This window comes from Drosophila sechellia, unplaced genomic scaffold (genome assembly GCF_004382195.2).
Source record: "Drosophila sechellia strain sech25 unplaced genomic scaffold, ASM438219v1 U_272, whole genome shotgun sequence".
Classification (NCBI taxonomy): Eukaryota; Metazoa; Arthropoda; class Insecta; order Diptera; family Drosophilidae; genus Drosophila; species Drosophila sechellia.
In genome coordinates, this window is record NW_022611215.1 from 1 (window position 1) to 26,741 (window position 26,741).

At 40.5% G+C, this 26,741-nt stretch overlaps 5 non-coding genes across 5 annotated transcripts; all 5 read left to right on the forward strand.

Annotated features, from left to right (window-relative positions):
• The first annotated feature begins 934 nt into the window (after window positions 1-934).
• Window positions 935-1,113, forward strand: LOC116803022. Its single transcript, XR_004363315.1, has one exon. It is a non-coding gene; the product is annotated as a 5.8S ribosomal RNA (ribosomal RNA).
• A 393-nt stretch (window positions 1,114-1,506) lies between these two features.
• LOC116803023 lies at window positions 1,507-5,448 on the forward strand. The gene has a single exon (XR_004363316.1). It is a non-coding gene; the product is annotated as a large subunit ribosomal RNA (ribosomal RNA).
• Window positions 5,449-15,349: 9,901 nt separating this feature from the next.
• On the forward strand, window positions 15,350-17,344 carry LOC116803025. The gene has a single exon (XR_004363318.1). It is a non-coding gene; the product is annotated as a small subunit ribosomal RNA (ribosomal RNA).
• Window positions 17,345-18,031: 687 nt separating this feature from the next.
• Window positions 18,032-18,210, forward strand: LOC116803024. Its single transcript, XR_004363317.1, has one exon. It is a non-coding gene; the product is annotated as a 5.8S ribosomal RNA (ribosomal RNA).
• A 393-nt stretch (window positions 18,211-18,603) lies between these two features.
• On the forward strand, window positions 18,604-22,556 carry LOC116803026. Its single transcript, XR_004363319.1, has one exon. It is a non-coding gene; the product is annotated as a large subunit ribosomal RNA (ribosomal RNA).
• Window positions 22,557-26,741: the final 4,185 nt, after the last annotated feature.

The following is a 26,741-nucleotide window of genomic DNA, read 5'->3' on the forward strand; positions in this document are numbered from 1 at the left end:
CTGGGCAAGCAGCCATGATGGCAGAGCTGTCGGCACACACAGCGCATGGTGAGAAGCAGCTTCCGCAGACTAGGAGAAGTGGACACGGAAGAGCTCTCATATGCTATCAGCCGCTACGATGAGCTGGTGTTGGCGCTAATGCTCCGGTGCGGAGAGCTGGAGACGCGGCTTGCTATGCCGCCACCCGCGCGCCGTTAGAGGAAGTAAAAGTCGTAACAAGGTTTCCGTAGGTGAACCTGCGGAAGGATCATTATTGTATAATATCCTTATCGTTAATAAATATTTGTTATAATACAAATAAATACAATTTACCAAAATAAAAATATTACAAAATGATTCCACGGAATCAAAAGTTAAAGTCAAAATAAAATGAAGATGGCTTTTATTTTATATGTGGGCTTGGCAACCTCATAAAAAGACTTTAACATTATAATGTTGCTGTGCGTATTGTGGCAGTACTTACTACAACAACGGCGTTTCCTATAAAAACAAATTCTCGAAAATGGAAATCGAAGAAACTAAACTAAATTCGAAAGTAGAAGTCGAATTAAAATAAAAATAATTTTGAATGTGTGGTAATCAAAATAAGTGTGTTGTATATGGACCATAATATACACGCGTTGCGAATATGTATTGTTCATCTATGTTATGAGCATACGTTGGCTAATGCAACAACCTAAAATATACAATGTTGTACCTGTCATCCATCAGGTTAATGTTTTATATAAATTTTGCAGTATGTGTCACCCAAATAGCAAACCATAACCAGATTATTATGATACATAATGCTTATATGAAACTAAGACATTTCGCAACATTTATTTTAGGTATAAAAATAAATTTATTGAAGGAATTGATATATGCCAGTAAAATGGTGTATTTTTAATTTCTTTCAATAAAAACAATATTGACATTATATAAAATTGAATTATAAAACTCTAAGCGGTGGATCACTCGGCTCATGGGTCGATGAAGAACGCAGCAAACTGTGCGTCATCGTGTGAACTGCAGGACACATGAACATCGACATTTTGAACGCATATCGCAGTCCATGCTGTTATGTACTTTAATTAATTTTATAGTGCTGCTTGGACTACATATGGTTGAGGGTTGTAAGACTATGCTAATTAAGTTGTTTATAAATTTTTTATAAGCATATGGTATATTATTGGATTAAATAATGATTTTATTCATAATATTAAAAAAGAAATGAAAAACATTATCTCACATTTGAATGTGAAAAACGAAGAGAAATATTTTCTTTTTCAATCAAATAATACTGAGAAATGTCTAGCATAAAAAATTGAAATATTTTTCATCTAGAATTGTCTCTTATTAATGATTCGGAAAAAGAAAAATCTTGGTTTTGTTATTATTCTTCGTTGGTTCGTTAAATGGATAAAAATGACTTTGCTTACAAGAACTATTGGAACTATTTATAACGAATTTAATTGATTGTTTATCATTTATATATAAAGAATTTATGGCAAAATATAGTTATATATACAACCTCAACTCATATGGGACTACCCCCTGAATTTAAGCATATTAATTAGGGGAGGAAAAGAACTAACAAGGATTTCTTAGTAGCGGCGAGCGAAAGAAAACAGTTCAGCACTAAGTCACTTTGTCTATATGGCAAATGTGAGATGCAGTGTATGGAGCGTCAATATTCTAGTATGAGAAATTAATGATTTAAGTCCTTCTTAAATGAGGCCATTTACCATAGAGGGTGCCAGGCCGTATAAGTTAATGATTGCTAGATGATGTTTCCAAAGAGTCGTGTTGCTTGATAGTGCAGCACTAAGTGGGTGGTAAACTCCATCTAAAACTAAATATAACCATGAGACCGATAGTAAACAAGTACCGTGAGGGAAAGTTGAAAGAACTCTGAATAGAGAGTTAAACAGTAGTGAAACTGCTTAGAGGTTAAGCCCGATGAACTGAATATCCGTTATGGAAATTCATCATTAAATGTAATATTTAAATAATATTATTAAGATAATGTGCATTTTTTCCATATAAGGACATTGTAATCTATTAGCATATCCCAAATTTATCATAAAATATAACTTATAGTTTATTCCAATTAAATTGCTTGCATTTTAACACAGAATAAATGTTATTAATTTGATAAAGTGCTGATAGATTTATATTATTACAGAGCGTTAATTTTTCGGAATTATATAATGGCATAATTATCATTGATTTTTGTGTTTATTATATGCTCTTGTATGATTAACAATGCGAAAGATTCAGGATACCTTCGGGACCCGTCTTGAAACACGGACCAAGGAGTCTAACATATGTGCAAGTTATTGGGATGTAAACCTAATAGCGTAATTAACTTGACTAATAATGGGATTAGTTTTTTAGCTATTTATAGCTAATTAACACAATCCCGGGGCGTTCTATATAGTTATGTATAATGTATATTTATATTATTTATGCCTCTAACTGGAACGTACCTTGAGCATATATGCTGTGACCCGAAAGATGGTGAACTATACTTGATCAGGTTGAAGTCAGGGGAAACCCTGATGGAAGACCGAAACAGTTCTGACGTGCAAATCGATTGTCAGAATTGAGTATAGGGGCGAAAGACCAATCGAACCATCTAGTAGCTGGTTCCTTCCGAAGTTTCCCTCAGGATAGCTGGTGCATTTTAATATTATATAAAATAATCTTATCTGGTAAAGCGAATGATTAGAGGCCTTAGGGTTCGAAACGATCTTAACCTATTCTCAAACTTTAAATGGGTAAGAACTTAACTTTCTTGATATGAAGTTCAAGGTTATGATATAATGTGCCCAGTGGGCCACTTTGGTAAGCAGAACTGGCGCTGTGGGATGAACCAAACGTAATGTTACGGTGCCCAAATTAACACTCATGCAGATACCATGAAAGGCGTTGGTTGCTTAAAACAGCAGGACGGTGATCATGGAAGTCGAAATCCGCTAAGGAGTGGTGTAACAACTCACCTGCCGAAGCAACTAGCCCTTAAAATGGATGGCGCTTAAGTTGTATACCTATACATTACCGCTAAAGTAGATGATTTATATTACTTGTGATATAAATTTTGAAACTTTAGTGAGTAGGAAGGTACAATGGTATGCGTAGAAGTGTTTGGCGTAAGCCTGCATGGAGCTGCCATTGGTACAGATCTTGGTGGTAGTAGCAAATAATCGAATGAGACCTTGGAGGACTGAAGTGGAGAAGGGTTTCGTGTGAACAGTGGTTGATCACGAGTTAGTCGGTCCTAAGTTCAAGGCGAAAGCCGAAAATTTTCAAGTAAAACAAAAATGCCTAACTATATAAACAAGCGAATATAATACACTTGAATAATTTTGAACGAAAGGGAATACGGTTCCAATTCCGTAACCTGTTGAGTATCCGTTTGTTATTAAATATGGGCCTCGTGCTCATCCTGGCAACAGGAACGACCATAAAGAAGCCGTCGAGAGATATCGGAAGAGTTTTCTTTTCTGTTTTATAGCCGTACTACCATGGAAGTCTTTCGCAGAGAGATATGGTAGATGGGCTAGAAGAGCATGACATATACTGTTGTGTCGATATTTTCTCCTCGGACCTTGAAAATTTATGGTGGGGACACGCAAACTTCTCAACAGGCCGTACCAATATCCGCAGCTGGTCTCCAAGGTGAAGAGTCTCTAGTCGATAGAATAATGTAGGTAAGGGAAGTCGGCAATTAGATCCGTAACTTCGGGATAAGGATTGGCTCTGAAGATTGAGATAGTCGGGCTTGATTGGGAAACAATAACATGGTTTATGTGCTCGTTCTGGGTAAATAGAGTTTCTAGCATTTATGTTAGTTACTTGTTCCCCGGATAGTTTAGTTACGTAGCCAATTGTGGAACTTTCTTGCTAAAATTTTTAAGAATACTATTTGGGTTAAACCAATTAGTTCTTATCAATTATAACGATTATCAATTAACAATCAATTCAGAACTGGCACGGACTTGGGGAATCCGACTGTCTAATTAAAACAAAGCATTGTGATGGCCTAGCGGGTGTTGACACAATGTGATTTCTGCCCAGTGCTCTGAATGTCAAAGTGAAGAATTCAAGTAAGCGCGGGTCAACGGCGGGAGTAACTATGACTCTCTTAAGGTAGCCAAATGCCTCGTCATCTAATTAGTGACGCGCATGAATGGATTAACGAGATTCCTACTGTCCTATCTACTATCTAGCGAAACCACAGCCAAGGGAACGGGCTTGGAATAATTAGCGGGGAAAGAAGACCCTTTTGAGCTTGACTCTAATCTGGCAGTGTAAGGAGACATAAGAGGTGTAGAATAAGTGGGAGATATTAGACCTCGGTTTGGTATCGTCAATGAAATACCACTACTCTTATTGTTTCCTTACTTACTTGATTAAATGGAACGTGTATCATTTCCTAGCCATTATACGGATATATTTATTATATCTTATGGTATTGGGTTTTGATGCAAGCTTCTTGATCAAAGTATCACGAGTTTGTTATATAATCGCAAACAAATTCTTTAATAAACGATGCATTTATGTATTTTTGATTTGAAAATTTGGTATAACTCCAATTACTCAGGTATGATCCAATTCAAGGACATTGCCAGGTAGGGAGTTTGACTGGGGCGGTACATCTCTCAAATAATAACGGAGGTGTCCCAAGGCCAGCTCAGTGCGGACAGAAACCACACATAGAGCAAAAGGGCAAATGCTGACTTGATCTCGGTGTTCAGTACACACAGGGACAGCAAAAGCTCGGCCTATCGATCCTTTTGGTTTAAAGAGTTTTTAACAAGAGGTGTCAGAAAAGTTACCATAGGGATAACTGGCTTGTGGCGGCCAAGCGTTCATAGCGACGTCGCTTTTTGATCCTTCGATGTCGGCTCTTCCTATCATTGTGAAGCAAAATTCACCAAGCGTTGGATTGTTCACCCATGCAAGGGAACGTGAGCTGGGTTTAGACCGTCGTGAGACAGGTTAGTTTTACCCTACTAATGACAAAACGTTGTTGCGACAGCATTCCTGCGTAGTACGAGAGGAACCGCAGGTACGGACCAATGGCACAATACTTGTTCGAGCGAACAGTGGTATGACGCTACGTCCGTTGGATTATGCCTGAACGCCTCTAAGGTCGTATCCGTGCTGGACTGCAATGATAAATAAGGGGCAATTTGCATTGTATGGCTTCTAAACCATTTAAAGTTTATAATTTATTTTATAAACGACAATGGATGTGATGCCAATGTAATTTGTAACATAGTAAATTAGGAGGATCTTCGATCACCTGATGCCGCGCTAGTTACATATAAAAGCATTATTTAATACAATGACAAAGCCTAGAATCAATTGTAAACGACTTTTGTAACAGGCAAGGTGTTGTAAGTGGTTGAGCAGCTGCCATACTGCGATCCACTGAAGCTTATCCTTTGCTTGATGATTCGATAAATAAATGATTTTTTCCTGTAGCCAAACACCTCGTCATCAATTTAGTGACGCATATGATATTGTCCCTATCATATAATTAATATAAAGACTTTAATGGATTGTGTCAAGTTGCCAAACACCTCGTCATCAATTTAGTGACGCATATGATATTGTCCCTATCATATAATTAATATAAAGACTTTAATGAATTGTGTCAAGTTGCCAAACACCTCGTCATCAATTTAGTGACGCATATGATATTGTCCCTATCATATAATTTTTGATATAAAGACTTTAAAGAATTGTATCAAGTTGCCAAACACCTCGTCATCAATTTAGTGACGCATATGATATTGTCCCTATCATATAATTAATATACAGACTTTAATGAATTGTGTCAAGTTGCCAAACACCTCGTCATCAATTTAGTGACGCATATGATATTGTCCTTATCATATAATTTTTGATATAAAGACTTTAAAGAATTGAATCAAGTTGCCAAACACCTCGTCATCAATTTAGTGACGCATATGATATTGTCCCTATCATATAATTAATATAAAGACTTTAATGGATTGTGTCAAGTTGCCAAACACCTCGTCATCAATTTAGTGACGCATATGATATTGTCCCTATCATATAATTAATATAAAGACTTTAATGAATTGTGTCAAGTTGCCAAACACCTCGTCATCAATTTAGTGACGCATATGATATTGTCCTTATCATATAATTTTTGATATAAAGACTTTAAAGAATTGTATCAAGTTGCCAAACACCTCGTCATCAATTTAGTGACGCATATGATATTGTCCCTATCATATAATTAATATAAAGACTTTAATGGATTGTGTCAAGTTGCCAAACACCTCGTCATCAATTTAGTTTTTTTTTTCTTTAGCGTGCGTTTATTTATTTAAAATCTGTCCTAGTGGACAATAATTAAATGGTTTTGCGGGGGAACATTAGCTTAAGGGATACTATTGTACATGTATTTGTGGCGGGTTTTATATGTGTTGTCTATTGTTGTGGAAGATCGAGAGGGTGTCTCCTCATGAGACGTCTGCTTGTTTGGCTATTGTCTAACAGGTTGGTGGCGAGGTGGTTAGGGTGGTTTTCGAGCCTTTTCAGGTATCTCTCGCTGAGCCTGGAGATTTCATCAGCGACTTGTGGGATTCCAAGTTCCCTATGTATGGCGACATTCTCGTGGTAGGGATGCGCATTACAGGCAATTCTCAAGCACCTATTCTGGAACCGCTGTATACGCAGGCGATTCGTGTGGCTTGCCGTGCCCCATAGCTGTATCCCGTAGGTCCAGATGGGCTTGAGAATTGCCTTGTACACCAGGATTTTGTGGTTCTGCCTTAGCTTGGACCCTCTCCCAATAAGCCAATGCATCTGCCTCAGACGCGCATCGGCCTGTATGCGTTTGCTGACGATGTGGGGACGCCAAGTGAGCCTGCGGTCCAGGGTAAGTCCTAGGTACTTGGGTGCGGGTGCGTTGGGAATGATGACTCCGTTTAGCGTGACCGGTGGGCAGTCTCCTCTCCTTAGTGCAAATGTTGTTTGGGTAGATTTTTCCGCGTTCACTACGATGTTCCACCTGCTGAGCCAGGGATGTAGCGCGTCCATTTGCCTTTGGATTGTTTCGGAGGCTTCTCGTGGGTCGGATGAGGAGGCGAGGAAAGCCGTGTCATCTGCATAAGTCGCTATAGTTAGGTTCCTGGAGGGGATTATGGGAAGGTCTGCGGTGTAAAGGGTGTACAGTATTGGTCCGAGCACACTGCCTTGCGGAACTCCAGCTCTGATCAGTCTGGGTAGGCTTATTGCACTTCCGCATCTGACTTGGAATGCTCTTCCCTCAGTGTAGGATTTGAGGAGGGTAAAATGGGGGCTTGGGAGGTAGGATTTGAGTTTATGGAGGAGTCCAGGATGCCAAACTCTGTCGAATGCCTGCTTCACGTCGAGCATTACAGCGCAGCAGTATTTCTTTTGCTCGAATGCCTCGAGGATCCGTTCGACTAGCCGGTGGCATTGCTCTGGTGTTCCGTGGGAGCGCCTGAAGCCAAACTGGTGATCGGGGATCAAACCAGCCTCATCCAGTACTGGCAATACTCTGCGCAAAAATACTCTTTCGAGTATTTTGGAGAGGATTGCCAGCAAACTAATCGGACGATAGGAGGCGAGATTGGCTTCAGGCTTACCAGGCTTGAGGAGGACAATAACCTCTGCTCTTTTCCACTCTTCCGGGAAGTACCCTAGCCGGAAGCAGCTGTTGTAAATGCTGGCCAGCATTTGTGTGCAGCGGGATGGGAGCATTTTTAGGGCCGCCGCATCTATACGATCCAGGCCTGGAGATTTGTTGTTCTTCAGTAGAGCAATCTCCTGCGCAACTTCCTCAGGGTCGACTGGTTCCAACGGGGGACCGGGAGAGCTTGGGCTATTGAGAAACCGGGCTGTTTCAGCATGTTCTTCGGCAGTGCAGCAGTCGAACGGAGAGAAGGCGTTGTAAAGGTGTTCGGCGAAAGCTTCTGCTCTTTCAGCATCCGAAAGGCACCAGGATCCATCTGCTTTGCGCACTGCGGAAACCTTTTTGGCTGGTCGTTTAATGTGGCGGGTGACGTTCCACAGATTGTGGTCTGGGTCCCCGGGAGAGAGTTCCTCGAGGAATCTGAGGAAGGAGTCCTGGCGTAGGCTGGAGATCTTGTCCTTCAACTCCTTTGTGGCGTGATTGAGCGCTGTTTTGTCTCTTGGATTGCGCGTCAAGAACCAAACTCTCCTGAGACGCCTCTTCTCAGTCACGAGTGCCGCAATTTCCGGGGACCAGAGGTGGAGGTCCCTGCTAGGTGTTCTCGCAGTCTTTGGTGGCGGTGGGCTTGCGAATTCCGCAGCGTTTTGCATCTGCCTGGTGAGATTCCCGATAGCTTCATCAATGTTCCTGGGTGTGTTGAGGATGGGGTTCGGATTGACGGTGGAGAGCATCCAGGACGCGAACTTGGCGGCGTCGGTATATTTTCCAGTGAGCCTTCTGAGCGGGGTTTTCCTGAGGACTGGCGTGTTGATTAGCACGTTTATTGCACAGTGGTCTGACAGGAGATCAGCATTTGTTGTGCAGCTGATCTTCGCATGCCCTATGCCTTTCGACACAGCAAAGTCCAGTAGGTCTGGAGTCTTGAGGGGATTCGTTGGCCAGTGAGTGGGCTCGCCAGTGGAGTGGCAGTCCAGTCGGTGGCGTTGCAGGTACCCAAACAGAGTTTTCCCTTTGGGGTTGTTGGCGCGCGATCCCCACCAAGAATGTTTGGCGTTATAATCTCCAGCTGCTATGAAGCGGGGCCCAAAATGCTCGAAGAACTCACTGAGGTGAGATGCTGTTATGCGGTATCTGGGGGAAAGTAGACCGCTCCAATGTCTAAATCTCCTTGCGGGCTGACAATCCTGATGACAGGACATTGTGCCCAGTCTTGCTGAAACGCGGGCAGCTCTAGGTATTGAATACCGCTCCTGATGAGGATGGCTGCTCCACCGCGTGCTCTGCCAGAAGGATGGTCTGCATGGATGAGGTCATATCCGCTGATATTAAAGTGGGATCTGGGGGAGAAGTGGGTTTCGGCTACGAGTAGGATATCGATCTGGTGGGTCTTCAGATGGTGCTCGACTATGGCCTTGCTGTTCTGCAGGCCGTTCGCATTCCAGACGACTAGGTGGAGCTTTAGTTGCATGACTTGCTGTTGAGAATGGTGGCCACCAGCTGTGTCATCTGGGTGAACATGCGCTCCATCATCCTTTCCATCATTCCTTCCATGCGAGCGAACATCGCTTCTATCTGACCGGAGTGTGGGGTTTCTGTTTGGGTTTGGACTGGGGTTGTGGGATTCTGCGGTGCTGCGTGCACTCCGTTGAGGGCGTCTCGGTAGCTCCTGCCAGAGGTGACGTTTGGTGATGCCACGGGCGGCGCCTTGTTAGCATTAGCGACGGGCCTTGTTTTCGGAGCAGCGAGTGCTTTGGCCCTTTTGTATGCAGGGCATCCCTTGAAAGACGCAGGATGGTCCGCCTGGCAGTGGAAGCAGCACGCTTTGTCGTCCTCCCTCTTCTCACATGCCCTCGATTCGTGAGGGCCTCCACACTTTACACATCGGTATTCCAGGAAGCAGTAACGCTGTGTATGACCGAATCCTTGGCACCTGAAGCATTGAGGCACGTCGTTGAACTTCTGCGGCGGTTCAATGGTTACTACCGACCTGCAGATCCGCTTGACTTGGTAGACGTCTTTGTTGTTGCTGGAAGGCTCCAGGTTGGCGAAGAATATTCCCAGCGGTTCTTTAGTTCTTCTGCCAATGGGATTGTGCAGATCTCTAACAGCGTGCCCTTGTCTGCGAAGGTCTTCAATGATTTCCTCACGATCGGTGGAGTGGTGGAGTCCTTTGATGACAACCTTGTATGCACGTTCATCTTTCGGCTGGAAAGTCCGATGCCTCTTGTTTTGGGCCACAAGTTGGAGACGCAGAGCTGTATAGGACTCTTTGTCCGGCATCATGACACGTACGTTGTTGCCATTCACGGTCTTGTAGGTAAAATTGTTCTTCGGGCCTACAAGAGTCGTGATCATCTTGACGAGTGCCGAGATGTTGGTCACATCGGGGATAAAAATCGGAGGTGGCTTGATGGTCTTCGGGGTGGGCTTTGGTTTCTCGGGGGTCTTGGGCTTGGAATCGTCTTTAGGTCCGGGTTCGTCATCAGAGCTCTCTTGGTCGTACTCGTCTTCTTCGGTCGAGAGTAAAGCGAAGGCGTTGTTGGCGAGCTTCTTGCGCAGAGCTGCGCTAGTGCTTGGCTTATCTTCCAGCTCCTCTCCCTGTGCTTTCTTTGCCGGTTTTCGCTTTATCTCGCCCGGCTCTGTATGCGAGGTGCTTCCCTCGCTGCTGGAGCTGCTCTTGCGTGTTCTCAGAGCCTTTTTGCGTGGTGTTGTTCCAAGCTTGTGGGTGCGCGGGGGGGCCTGCCAGTCCATCTTCTCCAAAGTTGATAAGGAGTGAGGAGGGGGGGGGGGGGGGAAGCTGGGCACCGTAAGCCGGTGAGCCAGGCAGCACGTGGCTGCTGCTTTGCAATTATACCGCTGCTTCGAGCACTGGGTTTTTTGCGCTGATAACACGCACACTCGGGTGTGCGATGGTGTTAGTGCGAACTACCGTTAGGTACGTTGGCTGGGCCAATCAAAACGCGCGACAAGATCACGCGACGCGAAGTGGCTGGGCACAAGTAACGGGACTTACAACTGTGAACAATTTGCTAACAATTTGCTAACAATTTGCTGTCGATCCGCAGGCACGTCTGCACTCGTCGAGTGTTCGATCGCGATCAATTTAGTGACGCATATGATATTGTCCCTATCATATAATTAATATAAAGACTTTAATGGATTGTGTCAAGTTGCCAAACACCTCGTCATCAATTTAGTGACGCATATGATATTGTCCCTATCATATAATTAATATAAAGACTTTAATGAATTGTGTCAAGTTGCCAAACACCTCGTCATCAATTTAGTGACGCATATGATATTGTCCTTATCATATAATTTTTGATATAAAGACTTTAAAGAATTGTATCAAGTTGCCAAACACCTCGTCATCAATTTAGTGACGCATATGATATTGTCCCTATCATATAATTAATATAAAGACTTTAATGGATTGTGTCAAGTTGCCAAACACCTCGTCATCAATTTAGTGACGCATATGATATTGTCCTTATCATATAATTTTTGATATAAAGACTTTAAAGAATTGTATCAAGTTGCCAAACACCTCGTCATCAATTTAGTGACGCATATGATATTGTCCCTATCATATAATTAATATACAGACTTTAATGAATTGTGTCAAGTTGCCAAACACCTCGTCATCAATTTAGTGACGCATATGATATTGTCCCTATCATATAATTTTTGATATATAGACTTTAAAGAATTGTATCAAGTTGCCAAACACCTCGTCATCAATTTAGTGACGCATATGATATTGTCCCTATCATATAATTAATATAAAGACTTTAATGGATTGTGTCAAGTTGCCAAACACCTCGTCATCAATTTAGTGACGCATATGATATTGTCCTTATTATATAATTTTTGATATAAAGACTTTAAAGAATTGTATCAAGTTGCCAAACACCTCGTCATCAATTTAGTGACGCATATGATATTGTCCCTATCATATAATTAATATACAGACTCTAATGAATTGTGTCAAGTTGCCAAACACCTCGTCATCAATTTAGTGACGCATATGATATTGTCCCTATCATATAATTTTTGATATAAAGACTTTAAAGAATTGTATCAAGTTGCCAAACACCTCGTCATCAATTTAGTGACGCATATGATATTGTCCCTTTCATATAATTAATATAAAGACTTTAATGGATTGTGTCAAGTTGCCAAACACCTCGTCATCAACTACTATATTATGGTTGCGCCGACCTCTCATATTGTATTCTCTTATGTGTTCATAGGATTTTGACAATTATACGAGTAAATTAAATAATATACATATGAAAATGATTAATTATTATATGTATAAGGGAAAAAATGATGAAATATTCCCATATTATCTTAGTATTATAGAGGAAAGACCGTTGCCGACCTCTGATATTGTTCAAACTTATGTATTTATATGATTTTGGCAATTATATGAGTAAATTAAAAAATATACATATGAAAATGGTTAATTATTATATGTATATGGGAAAAAATGCTAAGATATTCCCATATTCTCTTAGTATTATAGAGAAAAGCCATTTAAGTGAGAGGGTATAGTAGTGTAAACGACCGGAATTACGACAGAGGGTTCAAAAACTACTATAGGTAGGCAGTGGTTGCCGACCTCTCATATTGTTCAAAACTTATGTATTCATATGATTTTGGCAATTGTATGAGTAAATTAAATAATATACATATGAAAATGATTAATTATTATATGTATAAGGGAAAAAATGCTGAAATATTCCCACATTCTCTTAGTATTATAGAGAAAATCCATTATAGTGAGAGGGTATAGTAGTGTAAACGACCGGAATTACGACAGAGGGTTCAAAAACTACTATAGGTAGGCAGTGGTTGCCGACCTCTCATATTGTTCAAAACTTATGTATTCATATGAATTTGGCAATTATATGAGTAAATTAAATAATATACATATGAAAATGATTAATTATTATATGTATAAGGGAAAAAATGCTGAAATATTCCCACATTCTCTTAGTATTATAGAGAAAATCCATTATAGTGAGAGGGTATAGTAGTGTAAACGACCGGAATTACGACAGAGGGTTCAAAAACTACTATAGGTAGGCAGTGGTTGCCGACCTCTCATATTGTTCAAAACTTATGTATTCATATGATTTTGGCAATTATATGATTAAATTAAATAATATACATATGAAAATGGTTAATTATTATATGTATATGGGAAAAAATGCAGAGATATTCCCATATTCTCTTAGTATTATAGAGAAAAGCCATTTAAGTGAGAGGGTATAGTAGTGTAAACGACCGGAATTACGACAGAGGGTTCAAAAACTACTATAGGTAGGCAGTGGTTGCCGACCTCTCATATTGTTCAAAACTTATGTATTCATATGATTTTGGCAATTGTATGAGTAAATTAAATAATATACATACGAAAATGATTAATTATTATATGTATATGGGAAAAAATGCAGAGATATTCCCATATTCTCTTAGTATTATAGAGAAAAGCCATTTAAGTGAGAGGGTATAGTAGTGTAAACCACCGGAATTACGACAGAGGGTTCAAAAACTACTATAGGTAGGCAGTGGTTGCCGACCTCTCATATTGTTCAAAACTTATGTATTCATATGATTTTGGCAATTGTATGAGTAAATTAAATAATATACATATGAAAATGATTAATTATTATATGTATAAGGGAAAAAATGCTGAAATATTCCCACATTCTCTTAGTATTATAGAGAAAATCCATTATAGTGAGAGGGTATAGTAGTGTAAACGACCGGAATTACGACAGAGGGTTCAAAAACTACTATAGGTAGGCAGTGGTTGCCGACCTCTCATATTGTTCAAAACTTATGTATTCATATGATTTTGGCAATTATATGATTAAATTAAATAATATACATATGAAAATGGTTAATTATTATATGTATATGGGAAAAAATGCTGAGATATTCCCATATTCTCTTAGTATTATAGAGAAAAGCCATTTAAGTGAGAGGGTATAGTAGTGTAAACGACCGGAATTACGACAGAGGGTTCAAAAACTACTATAGGTAGGCAGTGGTTGCCGACCTCTCATATTGTTCAAAACTTATGTATTCATATGATTTTGGCAATTGTATGAGTAAATTAAATAATATACATATGAAAATGATTAATTATTATATGTATAAGGGAAAAAATGCTGAAATATTCCCACATTCTCTTAGTATTATAGAGAAAATCCATTATAGTGAGAGGGTATAGTAGTGTAAACGACCGGAATTACGACAGAGGGTTCAAAAACTACTATAGGTAGGCAGTGGTTGCCGACCTCTCATATTGTTCAAAACTTATGTATTCATATGATTTTGGCAATTATATGATTAAATTAAATAATATACATATGAAAATGGTTAATTATTATATGTATATGGGAAAAAATGCTGAGATATTCCCATATTCTCTTAGTATTATAGAGAAAAGCCATTATAGTGAGAGGGTATAGTAGTGTAAACGACCGGAATTACGACAGAGGGTTCAAAAACTACTATAGGTAGGCAGTGGTTGCCGACCTCTCATATTGTTCAAAACTTATGTATTCATATGAATTTGGCAATTATATGAGTAAATTAAATAATAAACATATAAAAATTAATATTTATTATATGTATAAAAAAAAAAATAATCATATTATATATGAATAATGGAAAAAAAATGAAATGTTCCTATAATCTCTTAATATATAAGAGAATAGACCGTATGTTGGGTGGCAAACGGAATTGAAAATACCCGCTTTGAGGACAGCGGGTTCAAAAACTACTATAGGTAGGCAGTGGTTGCCGACCTCCCGCATTATTCGAAATATTTATTTCGGATTATGTTTATATTGGTTACATAAAATAAAGTATATTATTATCCGTACAAATTTGTTTCTCAGTTCTATAGAACACGGGACTTGGCTCCGCGGATAATAGGAATATACGCTTTTTAGATAATATCGTTGAAACAAAAGTCAAGTTTCTATTATATATAGAATAACAAATCGTTTCCATATATTATCGTTAATTTTTGGAGGCAGGCAAATATTAATTTATTACCTGCCGTATAGTTGGATTATTATATCGTTACGGTATAATACAAATATGGATTCTTATGAAAGAAATATAAAATTATATATTAAATGTGGAAATATTATCATATGCGCTTGGTTTTATGTTATATATTACCAGAGAGATATATGAAAAGAGATAAATTTTAAATTTATCTTCAAAATGCAAATGATTTAACTTAATATTTATATTGGTTAAACAAAAATTGTACATGTGTGGATACAATAATTATGTATGTTGGAAATAAAATGATATTTTATAATGAAATATGTATATATAAAAAGATAAAATTATAGAAACATATATATTACAATAATTATATGAAATTCTTGTTATATTGGTAAAACAAGTATAAATTAAAAATGAAAATATGGATTACGAATGCTATATAAAAATGGCCGTAATCGAATAGATTTTTTACTTATATTTATATATTTAAAATTTTACCCAAAGGCGAAATATTGAATTTTATTCAATATAATAAAAATCATGGAATTATATAAAGTGAAAAATCTATATATCTATTATATTGCTTATTTCGATTCAAAAAATATGAATGGAATATGAAGGAAAAACATTATTCTGGTTGATCCTGCCAGTAGTTATATGCTTGTCTCAAAGATTAAGCCATGCATGTCTAAGTACACACGAATTAAAAGTGAAACCGCAAAAGGCTCATTATATCAGTTATGGTTCCTTAGATCGTTAACAGTTACTTGGATAACTGTGGTAATTCTAGAGCTAATACATGCAATTAAAACATGAACCTTATGGGACATGTGCTTTTATTAGGCTAAAACCAAGCGATCGCAAGATCGTTATATTGGTTGAACTCTAGATAACATGCAGATCGTATGGTCTTGTACCGACGACAGATCTTTCAAATGTCTGCCCTATCAACTTTTGATGGTAGTATCTAGGACTACCATGGTTGCAACGGGTAACGGGGAATCAGGGTTCGATTCCGGAGAGGGAGCCTGAGAAACGGCTACCACATCTAAGGAAGGCAGCAGGCGCGTAAATTACCCACTCCCAGCTCGGGGAGGTAGTGACGAAAAATAACAATACAGGACTCATATCCGAGGCCCTGTAATTGGAATGAGTACACTTTAAATCCTTTAACAAGGACCAATTGGAGGGCAAGTCTGGTGCCAGCAGCCGCGGTAATTCCAGCTCCAATAGCGTATATTAAAGTTGTTGCGGTTAAAACGTTCGTAGTTGAACTTGTGCTTCATACGGGTAGTACAACTTACAATTGTGGTTAGTACTATACCTTTATGTATGTAAGCGTATTACCGGTGGAGTTCTTATATGTGATTAAATACTTGTATTTTTTCATATGTTCCTCCTATTTAAAAACCTGCACTAGTGCTCTTAAACGAGTGTTATTGTGGGCCGGTACTATTACTTTGAACAAATTAGAGTGCTTAAAGCAGGCTTCAAATGCCTGAATATTCTGTGCATGGGATAATGAAATAAGACCTCTGTTCTGCTTTCATTGGTTTTCAGATCAAGAGGTAATGATTAATAGAAGCAGTTTGGGGGCATTAGTATTACGACGCGAGAGGTGAAATTCTTGGACCGTCGTAAGACTAACTTAAGCGAAAGCATTTGCCAAAGATGTTTTCATTAATCAAGAACGAAAGTTAGAGGTTCGAAGGCGATCAGATACCGCCCTAGTTCTAACCATAAACGATGCCAGCTAGCAATTGGGTGTAGCTACTTTTATGGCTCTCTCAGTCGCTTCCCGGGAAACCAAAGCTTTTGGGCTCCGGGGGAAGTATGGTTGCAAAGCTGAAACTTAAAGGAATTGACGGAAGGGCACCACCAGGAGTGGAGCCTGCGGCTTAATTTGACTCAACACGGGAAAACTTACCAGGTCCGAACATAAGTGTGTAAGACAGATTGATAGCTCTTTCTCGAATCTATGGGTGGTGGTGCATGGCCGTTCTTAGTTCGTGGAGTGATTTGTCTGGTTAATTCCGATAACGAACGAGACTCAAATATATTAAATAGATATCTTCAGGATTATGGTGCTGAAGCTTATGTAGCCTTCATTCATGGTGGCAGTAAAATGTTTATTGTGTTTGAATGTGTTTATGTAAGTGGAGCCGTACCTGTTGGTTTGTCCCATTATAAGGACACTAGCTTCTTAAATGGACAAATTGCGTCTAGCAATAATGAGATTGAGCAATAACAGGTCTGTGATGCCCTTAGATGTCCTGGGCTGCACGCGCGCTACAATGAAAGTATCAACGTGTATTTCCTAGACCGAGAGGTCCGGGTAAACCGCTGAACCACTTTCATGCTTGGGATTGTGAACTGAAACTGTTCACATGAACTTGGAATTCCCAGTAAGTGTGAGTCATTAACTCGCATTGATTACGTCCCTGCCCTTTGTACACACCGCCCGTCGCTACTACCGATTGAATTATTTAGTGAGGTCTCCGGACGTGATCACTGTGACGCCTTGCGTGTTACGGTTTTTTCGCAAAAGTTGACCGAACTTGATTATTTAGAGGAAGTAAAAGTCGTAACAAGGTTTCCGTAGGTGAACCTGCGGAAGGATCATTATTGTATAATATCCTTATCGTTAATAAATATTTGTTATAATACAAATAAATACAATTTACCAAAATAAAAATATTACAAAATGATTCCACGGAATCAAAAGTTAAAGTCAAAATAAAATGAAGATGGCTTTTATTTTATATGTGGGGCTTGGCAACCTCATAAAAAGACTTTAACATTATTAATGTTGCTGTGCGTATTTGTGGCAGTACTTACTACAACAACGGCGTTTCCTATAAAAACAAATTCTCGAAAATGGAAATCGAAGAAACTAAACTAAATTCGAAAGTAGAAGTCGAATTAAAATAAAAATAATTTTGAATGTGTGGTAATCAAAATAAGTGTGTGTGTATATGGACCATAATATACACGCGTTGCGAATATGTATTGTTCATCTATGTTATGAGCATACGTTGGCTAATGCAACAACCTAAAATATACAATGTTTGTACCTGTCATCCATCAGGTTAATGTTTTATATAAATTTTGCAGTATGTGTCACCCAAAATAGCAAACCATAACCAGATTATTATGATACATAATGCTTATATGAAACTAAGACATTTCGCAACATTTATTTTAGGTATAAAAATAAATTTATTGAAGGAATTGATATATGCCAGTAAAATGGTGTATTTTTAATTTCTTTCAATAAAAACAATATTGACATTATATAAAATTGAATTATAAAACTCTAAGCGGTGGATCACTCGGCTCATGGGTCGATGAAGAACGCAGCAAACTGTGCGTCATCGTGTGAACTGCAGGACACATGAACATCGACATTTTGAACGCATATCGCAGTCCATGCTGTTATGTACTTTAATTAATTTTATAGTGCTGCTTGGACTACATATGGTTGAGGGTTGTAAGACTATGCTAATTAAGTTGTTTATAAATTTTTTATAAGCATATGGTATATTATTGGATTAAATAATGATTTTATTCATAATATTAAAAAAGAAATGAAAAACATTATCTCACATTTGAATGTGAAAAACGAAGAGAAATATTTTCTTTTTCAATCAAATAATACTGAGAAATGTCTAGCATAAAAAATTGAAATATTTTTCATCTAGAATTGTCTCTTATTAATGATTCGGAAAAGAAAAATCTTGGTTTTGTTATTATTCTTCGTTGGTTCGTTAAATGGATAAAAATGACTTTGCTTACAAGAACTATTGGAACTATTTATAACGAATTTAATTGATTGTTTTATCATTTATATATAAAGAATTTATGGCAAAATATAGTTATATATACAACCTCAACTCATATGGGACTACCCCCTGAATTTAAGCATATTAATTAGGGGAGGAAAAGAAACTAACAAGGATTTTCTTAGTAGCGGCGAGCGAAAAGAAAACAGTTCAGCACTAAGTCACTTTGTCTATATGGCAAATGTGAGATGCAGTGTATGGAGCGTCAATATTCTAGTATGAGAAATTAATGATTTAAGTCCTTCTTAAATGAGGCCATTTACCCATAGAGGGTGCCAGGCCCGTATAACGTAATGATTGCTAGATGATGTTTCCAAAGAGTCGTGTTGCTTGATAGTGCAGCACTAAGTGGGTGGTAAACTCCATCTAAAACTAAATATAACCATGAGACCGATAGTAAACAAGTACCGTGAGGGAAAGTTGAAAAGAACTCTGAATAGAGAGTTAAACAGTACGTGAAACTGCTTAGAGGTTAAGCCCGATGAACCTGAATATCCGTTATGGAAAATTCATCATTAAAATTGTAATATTTAAATAATATTATTAAGAATAATGTGCATTTTTCCATATAAGACATTGTAATCTATTAGCATATCCCAAATTTATCATAAAATATAACTTATAGTTTATTCCAATTAAATTGCTTGCATTTTAACACAGAATAAATGTTATTAATTTGATAAAGTGCTGATAGATTTATATTATTACAGAGCGTTAATTTTTCGGAATTATATAATGGCATAATTATCATTGATTTTTGTGTTTATTATATGCTCTTGTATGATTAACAATGCGAAAGATTCAGGATACCTTCGGGACCCGTCTTGAAACACGGACCAAGGAGTCTAACATATGTGCAAGTTATTGGATGTAAACCTAATAGCGTAATTAACTTGACTAATAATGGGATTAGTTTTTTAGCTATTTATAGCTAATTAACACAATCCCGGGGCGTTCTATATAGTTATGTATAATGTATATTTATATTATTTATGCCTCTAACTGGAACGTACCTTGAGCATATATGCTGTGACCCGAAAGATGGTGAACTATACTTGATCAGGTTGAAGTCAGGGGAAACCCTGATGGAAGACCGAAACAGTTCTGACGTGCAAATCGATTGTCAGAATTGAGTATAGGGGCGAAAGACCAATCGAACCATCTAGTAGCTGGTTCCTTCCGAAGTTTCCCTCAGGATAGCTGGTGCATTTTAATATTATATAAAATAATCTTATCTGGTAAAGCGAATGATTAGAGGCCTTAGGGTCGAAACGATCTTAACCTATTCTCAAACTTTAAATGGGTAAGAACCTTAACTTTCTTGATATGAAGTTCAAGGTTATGATATAATGTGCCCAGTGGGCCACTTTTGGTAAGCAGAACTGGCGCTGTGGGATGAACCAAACGTAATGTTACGGTGCCCAAATTAACAACTCATGCAGATACCATGAAAGGCGTTGGTTGCTTAAAACAGCAGGACGGTGATCATGGAAGTCGAAATCCGCTAAGGAGTGTGTAACAACTCACCTGCCGAAGCAACTAGCCCTTAAAATGGATGGCGCTTAAGTTGTATACCTATACATTACCGCTAAAGTAGATGATTTATATTACTTGTGATATAAATTTTGAAACTTTAGTGAGTAGGAAGGTACAATGGTATGCGTAGAAGTGTTTGGCGTAAGCCTGCATGGAGCTGCCATTGGTACAGATCTTGGTGGTAGTAGCAAATAATCGAATGAGACCTTGGAGGACTGAAGTGGAGAAGGGTTTCGTGTGAACAGTGGTTGATCACGAGTTAGTCGGTCCTAAGTTCAAGGCGAAAGCCGAAAATTTTCAAGTAAAACAAAAATGCCTAACTATATAAACAAAGCGAATATAATACACTTGAATAATTTTGAACGAAAGGGAATACGGTTCCAATTCCGTAACCTGTTGAGTATCCGTTTGTTATTAAATATGGGCCTCGTGCTCATCCTGGCAACAGGAACGACCATAAAGAAGCCGTCGAGAGATATCGGAAGAGTTTTCTTTTCTGTTTTATAGCCGTACTACCATGGAAGTCTTTCGCAGAGAGATATGGTAGATGGCTAGAAGAGCATGACATATACTGTTGTGTCGATATTTTCTCCTCGGACCTTGAAAATTTATGGTGGGGACACGCAAACTTCTCAACAGGCCGTACCAATATCCGCAGCTGGTCTCCAAGGTGAAGAGTCTCTAGTCGATAGAATAATGTAGGTAAGGGAAGTCGGCAAATTAGATCCGTAACTTCGGGATAAGGATGGCTCTGAAGATTGAGATAGTCGGGCTTGATTGGGAAACAATAACATGGTTTATGTGCTCGTTCTGGGTAAATAGAGTTTCTAGCATTTATGTTAGTTACTTGTTCCCCGGATAGTTTAGTTACGTAGCCAATTGTGGAACTTTCTTGCTAAAATTTTTAAGAATACTATTTGGGTTAAACCAATTAGTTCTTATCAATTATAACGATTATCAATTAACAATCAATTCAGAACTGGCACGGACTTGGGGAATCCGACTGTCTAATTAAAACAAAGCATTGTGATGGCCCTAGCGGGTGTTGACACAATGTGATTTCTGCCCAGTGCTCTGAATGTCAAAGTGAAGAAATTCAAGTAAGCGCGGGTCAACGGCGGGAGTAACTATGACTCTCTTAAGGTAGCCAAATGCCTCGTCATCTAATTAGTGACGCGCATGAATGGATTAACGAGATTCCTACTGTCCCTATCTACTATCTAGCGAAACCACAGCCAAGGGAACGGGCTTGGAATAATTAGCGGGGAAAGAAGACCCTTTTGAGCTTGACTCTAATCTGGCAGTGTAAGGAGACATAAGAGGTGTAGAATAAGTGGGAGATATTAGACCTCGGTTTGGTATCGTCAATGAAATACCACTACTCTTATTGTTTCCTTACTTACTTGATTAAATGGAACGTGTATCATTTCCTAGCCATTATACGGATATATTTATTATATCTTATGGTATTGGGTTTTGATGCAAGCTTCTTGATCAAAGTATCACGAGTTTGTTATATAATCGCAAACAAATTCTTTAATAAAACGATGCATTTATGTATTTTTGATTTGAAAATTTGGTATAACTCCAATTACTCAGGTATGATCCAATTCAAGGACATTGCCAGGTAGGGAGTTTGACTGGGGCGGTACATCTCTCAAATAATAACGGAGGTGTCCCAAGGCCAGCTCAGTGCGGACAGAAACCACACATAGAGCAAAAGGGCAAATGCTGACTTGATCTCGGTGTTCAGTACACACAGGGACAGCAAAAGCTCGGCCTATCGATCCTTTTGGTTTAAAGAGTTTTTAACAAGAGGTGTCAGAAAAGTTACCATAGGGATAACTGGCTTGTGGCGGCCAAGCGTTCATAGCGACGTCGCTTTTTGATCCTTCGATGTCGGCTCTTCCTATCATGTGAAGCAAAATTCACCAAGCGTTGGATTGTTCACCCATGCAAGGGAACGTGAGCTGGGTTTAGACCGTCGTGAGACAGGTTAGTTTTACCCTACTAATGACAAAACGTTGTTGCGACAGCATTCCTGCGTAGTACGAGAGGAACCGCAGGTACGGACCAATGGCACAATACTTGTTCGAGCGAACAGTGGTATGACGCTACGTCCGTTGGATTATGCTGAACGCCTCTAAGGTCGTATCCGTGCTGGACTGCAATGATAAATAAGGGGCAATTTGCATTGTATGGCTTCTAAACCATTTAAAGTTTATAATTTATTTTATAAACGACAATGGATGTGATGCCAATGTAATTTGTAACATAGTAAATTAGGAGGATCTTCGATCACCTGATGCCGCGCTAGTTACATATAAAAGCATTATTTAATACAATGACAAAGCCTAGAATCAATTGTAAACGACTTTTGTAACAGGCAAGGTGTTGTAAGTGGTTGAGCAGCTGCCATACTGCGATCCACTGAAGCTTATCCTTTGCTGATGATTCGATAAATAAATGATTTTTTCCTGTAGCCAAACACCTCGTCATCAATTTAGTGACGCATATGATATTGTCCCTATCATATAATTAATATAAGACTTTAATGGATTGTGTCAAGTTGCCAAACACCTCGTCATCAATTTAGTGACGCATATGATATTGTCCTATCATATAATTAATATAAAGACTTTAATGAATTGTGTCAAGTTGCCAAACACCTCGTCATCAATTTAGTGACGCATATGATATTGTCCCTATCATATAATTTTTGATATAAAGACTTTAAAGAATTGTATCAAGTTGCCAAACACCTCGTCATCAATTTAGTGACGCATATGATATTGTCCCTATCATATAATTAATATACAGACTTTAATGAATTGTGTCAAGTTGCCAAACACCTCGTCATCAATTTAGTGACGCATATGATATTGTCCTATATATAATTTTGATATAAAGACTTTAAGAATTGAATCAAGTTGCCAAACACCTCGTCATCATTTAGTTTTTTTTTTTTTTTTTTTTTTTTAGCGTGCGTTTATTTATTTAAAATCTGTCCTAGTGGACAATAATTAAATGGTTTTGCGGGGGAACATTAGCTTAAGGGATACTATTGTACATGTATTTGTGGCGGGTTTTATATGTGTTGTCTATTGTTGTGGAAGATCGAGAGGGTGTCTCCTCATGAGACGTCTGCTTGTTTGGCTATTGTCTAACAGGTTGGTGGCGAGGTGGTTAGGGTGGTTTTCGAGCCTTTTCAGGTATCTCTCGCTGAGCCTGGAGATTTCATCAGCGACTTGTGGGATTCCAAGTTCCCTATGTATGGCGACATTCTCGTGGTAGGGATGCGCATTACAGGCAATTCTCAAGCACCTATTCTGGAACCGCTGTATACGCAGGCGATTCGTGTGGCTTGCCGTGCCCCATAGCTGTATCCCGTAGGTCCAGATGGGCTTGAGAATTGCCTTGTACACCAGGATTTTGTGGTTCTGCCTTAGCTTGGACCCTCTCCCAATAAGCCAATGCATCTGCCTCAGACGCGCATCGGCCTGTATGCGTTTGCTGACGATGTGGGGACGCCAAGTGAGCCTGCGGTCCAGGGTAAGTCCTAGGTACTTGGGTGCGGGTGCGTTGGGAATGATGACTCCGTTTAGCGTGACGGTGGGGCAGTCTCCTCTCCTTAGTGCAAATGTTGTTTGGGTAGATTTTTCCGCGTTCACTACGATGTTCCACCTGCTGAGCCAGGGATGTAGCGCGTCCATTTGCCTTTGGATTGTTTCGGAGGCTTCTCGTGGGTCGGATGAGGAGGCGAGGAAAGCCGTGTCATCTGCATAAGTCGCTATAGTTAGGTTCCTGGAGGGGATTATGGGAAGGTCTGCGGTGTAAAGGGTGTACAGTATTGGTCCGAGCACACTGCCTTGCGGAACTCCAGCTCTGATCAGTCTGGGTAGGCTTATTGCACTTCCGCATCTGACTTGGAATGCTCTTCCCTCAGTGTAGGATTTGAGGAGGGTAAAATGGGGGCTTGGGAGGTAGGATTTGAGTTTATGGAGGAGTCCAGGATGCCAAACTCTGTCGAATGCCTGCTTCACGTCGAGCATTACAGCGCAGCAGTATTTCTTTTGCTCGAATGCCTCGAGGATCCGTTCGACTAGCGGTGGCATTGCTCTGGTGTTCCGTGGGAGCGCCTGAAGCCAAACTGGTGATCGGGGATCAAACCAGCCTCATCCAGTACTGGCATTACTCTGCGCAAAATTACTCTTTCGAGTATTTGGAGAGGATTGCCAGCAAACTAATCGGACGATAGGAGGCGAGATTGGCTTCAGGCTTACCAGGCTTGAGGAGGACAATAACCTCTGCTCTTTTCCACTCTTCCGGGAAGTACCCTAGCCGGAAGCAGCTGTTGTAAATGCTGGCCAGCATTGTGTGCAGCGGGATGGGAGCATTTTTAGGGCCGCCGCATCTATACGATCCAGGCCTGGAGATTTGTTGTTCTTCAGTAGAGCAATCTCCTGCGCAACTTCCTCAGGGTCGACTGGTTCCAACGGGGGACCGGAGAGCTTGGGCTATTGAGAAACCGGGCTGTTTCAGCATGTTCTTCGGCAGTGCAGCAGTCGAACGGAGAGAAGGCGTTGTAAAGGTGTTCGGCGAAAGCTTCTGCTCTTTCAGCATCCGAAGGCACCAGGATCCATCTGCTTTGCGCACTGCGGAAACCTTTTTGGCTGGTCGTTTAATGTGGCGGGTGACGTTCCACAGATTGTGGTCTGGGTCCCCGGAGAGAGTTCCTCGAGGAATCTGAGGAAGGAGTCCTGGCGTAGGCTGGAGATCTTGTCCTTCAACTCCTTTGTGGCGTGATTGAGCGCTGTTTTGTCTCTTGGATTGCGCGTCAAGAACCAAACTCTCCTGAGACGCCTCTTCTCAGTCACGAGTGCCGCAATTTCCGGGGACCAGAGGTGGAGGTCCCTGCTAGGTGTTCTCGCAGTCTTTGTGGCGGTGGGCTTGCGAATTCCGCAGCGTTTTGCATCTGCCTGGTGAGATTCCCGATAGCTCATCAATGTTCCTGGGTGTGTTGGATGGGGTTCGGATTGACGGTGGAGAGCATCCAGGACGCGAACTTGGCGGCGTCGGTATATTTTCCAGTGAGCCTTCTGAGCGGGGTTTTCCTGAGGACTGGCGTGTTGATTAGCACGTTTATTGCACAGTGGTCTGACAGGAGATCAGCATTTGTTGTGCAGCTGATCTTCGCATGCCTATGCCTTTCGACACAGCAAAGTCCAGTAGGTCTGGAGTCTTGAGGGGATTCGTTGGCCAGTGAGTGGGCTCGCCAGTGGAGTGGCAGTCCAGTCGGTGGCGTTGCAGGTACCCAAACAGAGTTTTCCCTTTGGGGTTGTTGGCGCGCGATCCCCACCAAGAATGTTTGGCGTTATAATCTCCAGCTGCTATGAAGCGGGGCCCAAATGCTCGAAGAACTCACTGAGGTGAGATGCTGTTATGCGGTATCTGGGGGGAAGTAGACCGCTCCAATGTCTAAATCTCCTTGCGGGCTGACAATCCTGATGACAGGACATTGTGCCCAGTCTTGCTGAAACGCGGCAGCTCTAGGTATGAATACCGCTCCTGATGAGGATGGCTGCTCCACCGCGTGCTCTGCCAGAAGGATGTCTGCATGGATGAGTCATATCCGCTGATATTAAAGTGGATCTGGGGAGAAGTGGGTTTCGGCTACGAGTAGGATATCGATCTGGTGGGTCTTCAGATGGTGCTCGACTATGGCCTTGCTGTTCTGCAGGCCGTTCGCATTCCAGACGACTAGGTGAGCTTAGTTGCATGACTTGCTGTGAGAATGGTGCCACCAGCTGTGTCATCTGGGTGAACATGCGCTCCATCATCCTTTCCATCATTCCTTCCATGCGAGCGAACATCGCTTCTATCTGACCGGAGTGGGGTTTCTGTTTGGGTTTGGACTGGGGTTGTGGGATTCTGCGGTGCTGCGTGCACTCCTGAGGGCGTCTCGGTAGCTCCTGCCAGAGGTGACGTTTGGTGATGCCACGGGCGGCGCCTTGTTAGCATTAGCGACGGGCCTTGTTTTGGAGCAGCGAGTGCTTTGGCCCTTTTGTATGGCATCCCTTGAAAGACGCAGGATGGTCCGCCGGCAGTGTGAAGCAGCACGCTTTGTCGTCCTCCCTCTTCTCACATGCCCTCGATTCGTGAGGGCCTCCACACTTTACACATCGGTATTCCAGGAAGCAGTAACGCTGTGTATGACGAATCCTTGGCACCTGAAGCATTGAGGCACGTCGTTGAACTTCTGCGGCGGTTCAATGGTTACTACCGACCTGCAGATCCGCTTGACTTGGTAGACGTCTTTGTTGTTGCTGGAAGGCTCCAGGTTGGCGAAGAATACCCAGCGTTCTTTAGTTCTTCTGCCAATGGGATTGTGCAGATCTCTAACAGCGTGCCCTTGTCTGCGAAGGTCTTCAATGATTTCCTCACGATCGGTGGAGTGGTGGAGTCCTTTGATGACAACCTTGTATGCACGTTCATCTTTCGGCTGGAAAGTCCGATGCCTCTTGTTTTGGGCCACAAGTTGGAGACGCAGAGCTGTATAGGACTCTTTGTCCGGCATCATGAACGTACGTTGTTGCCATTCACGGTCTTGTAGGTAAAATGTTCTTCGGGCCACAAGAGTCGTG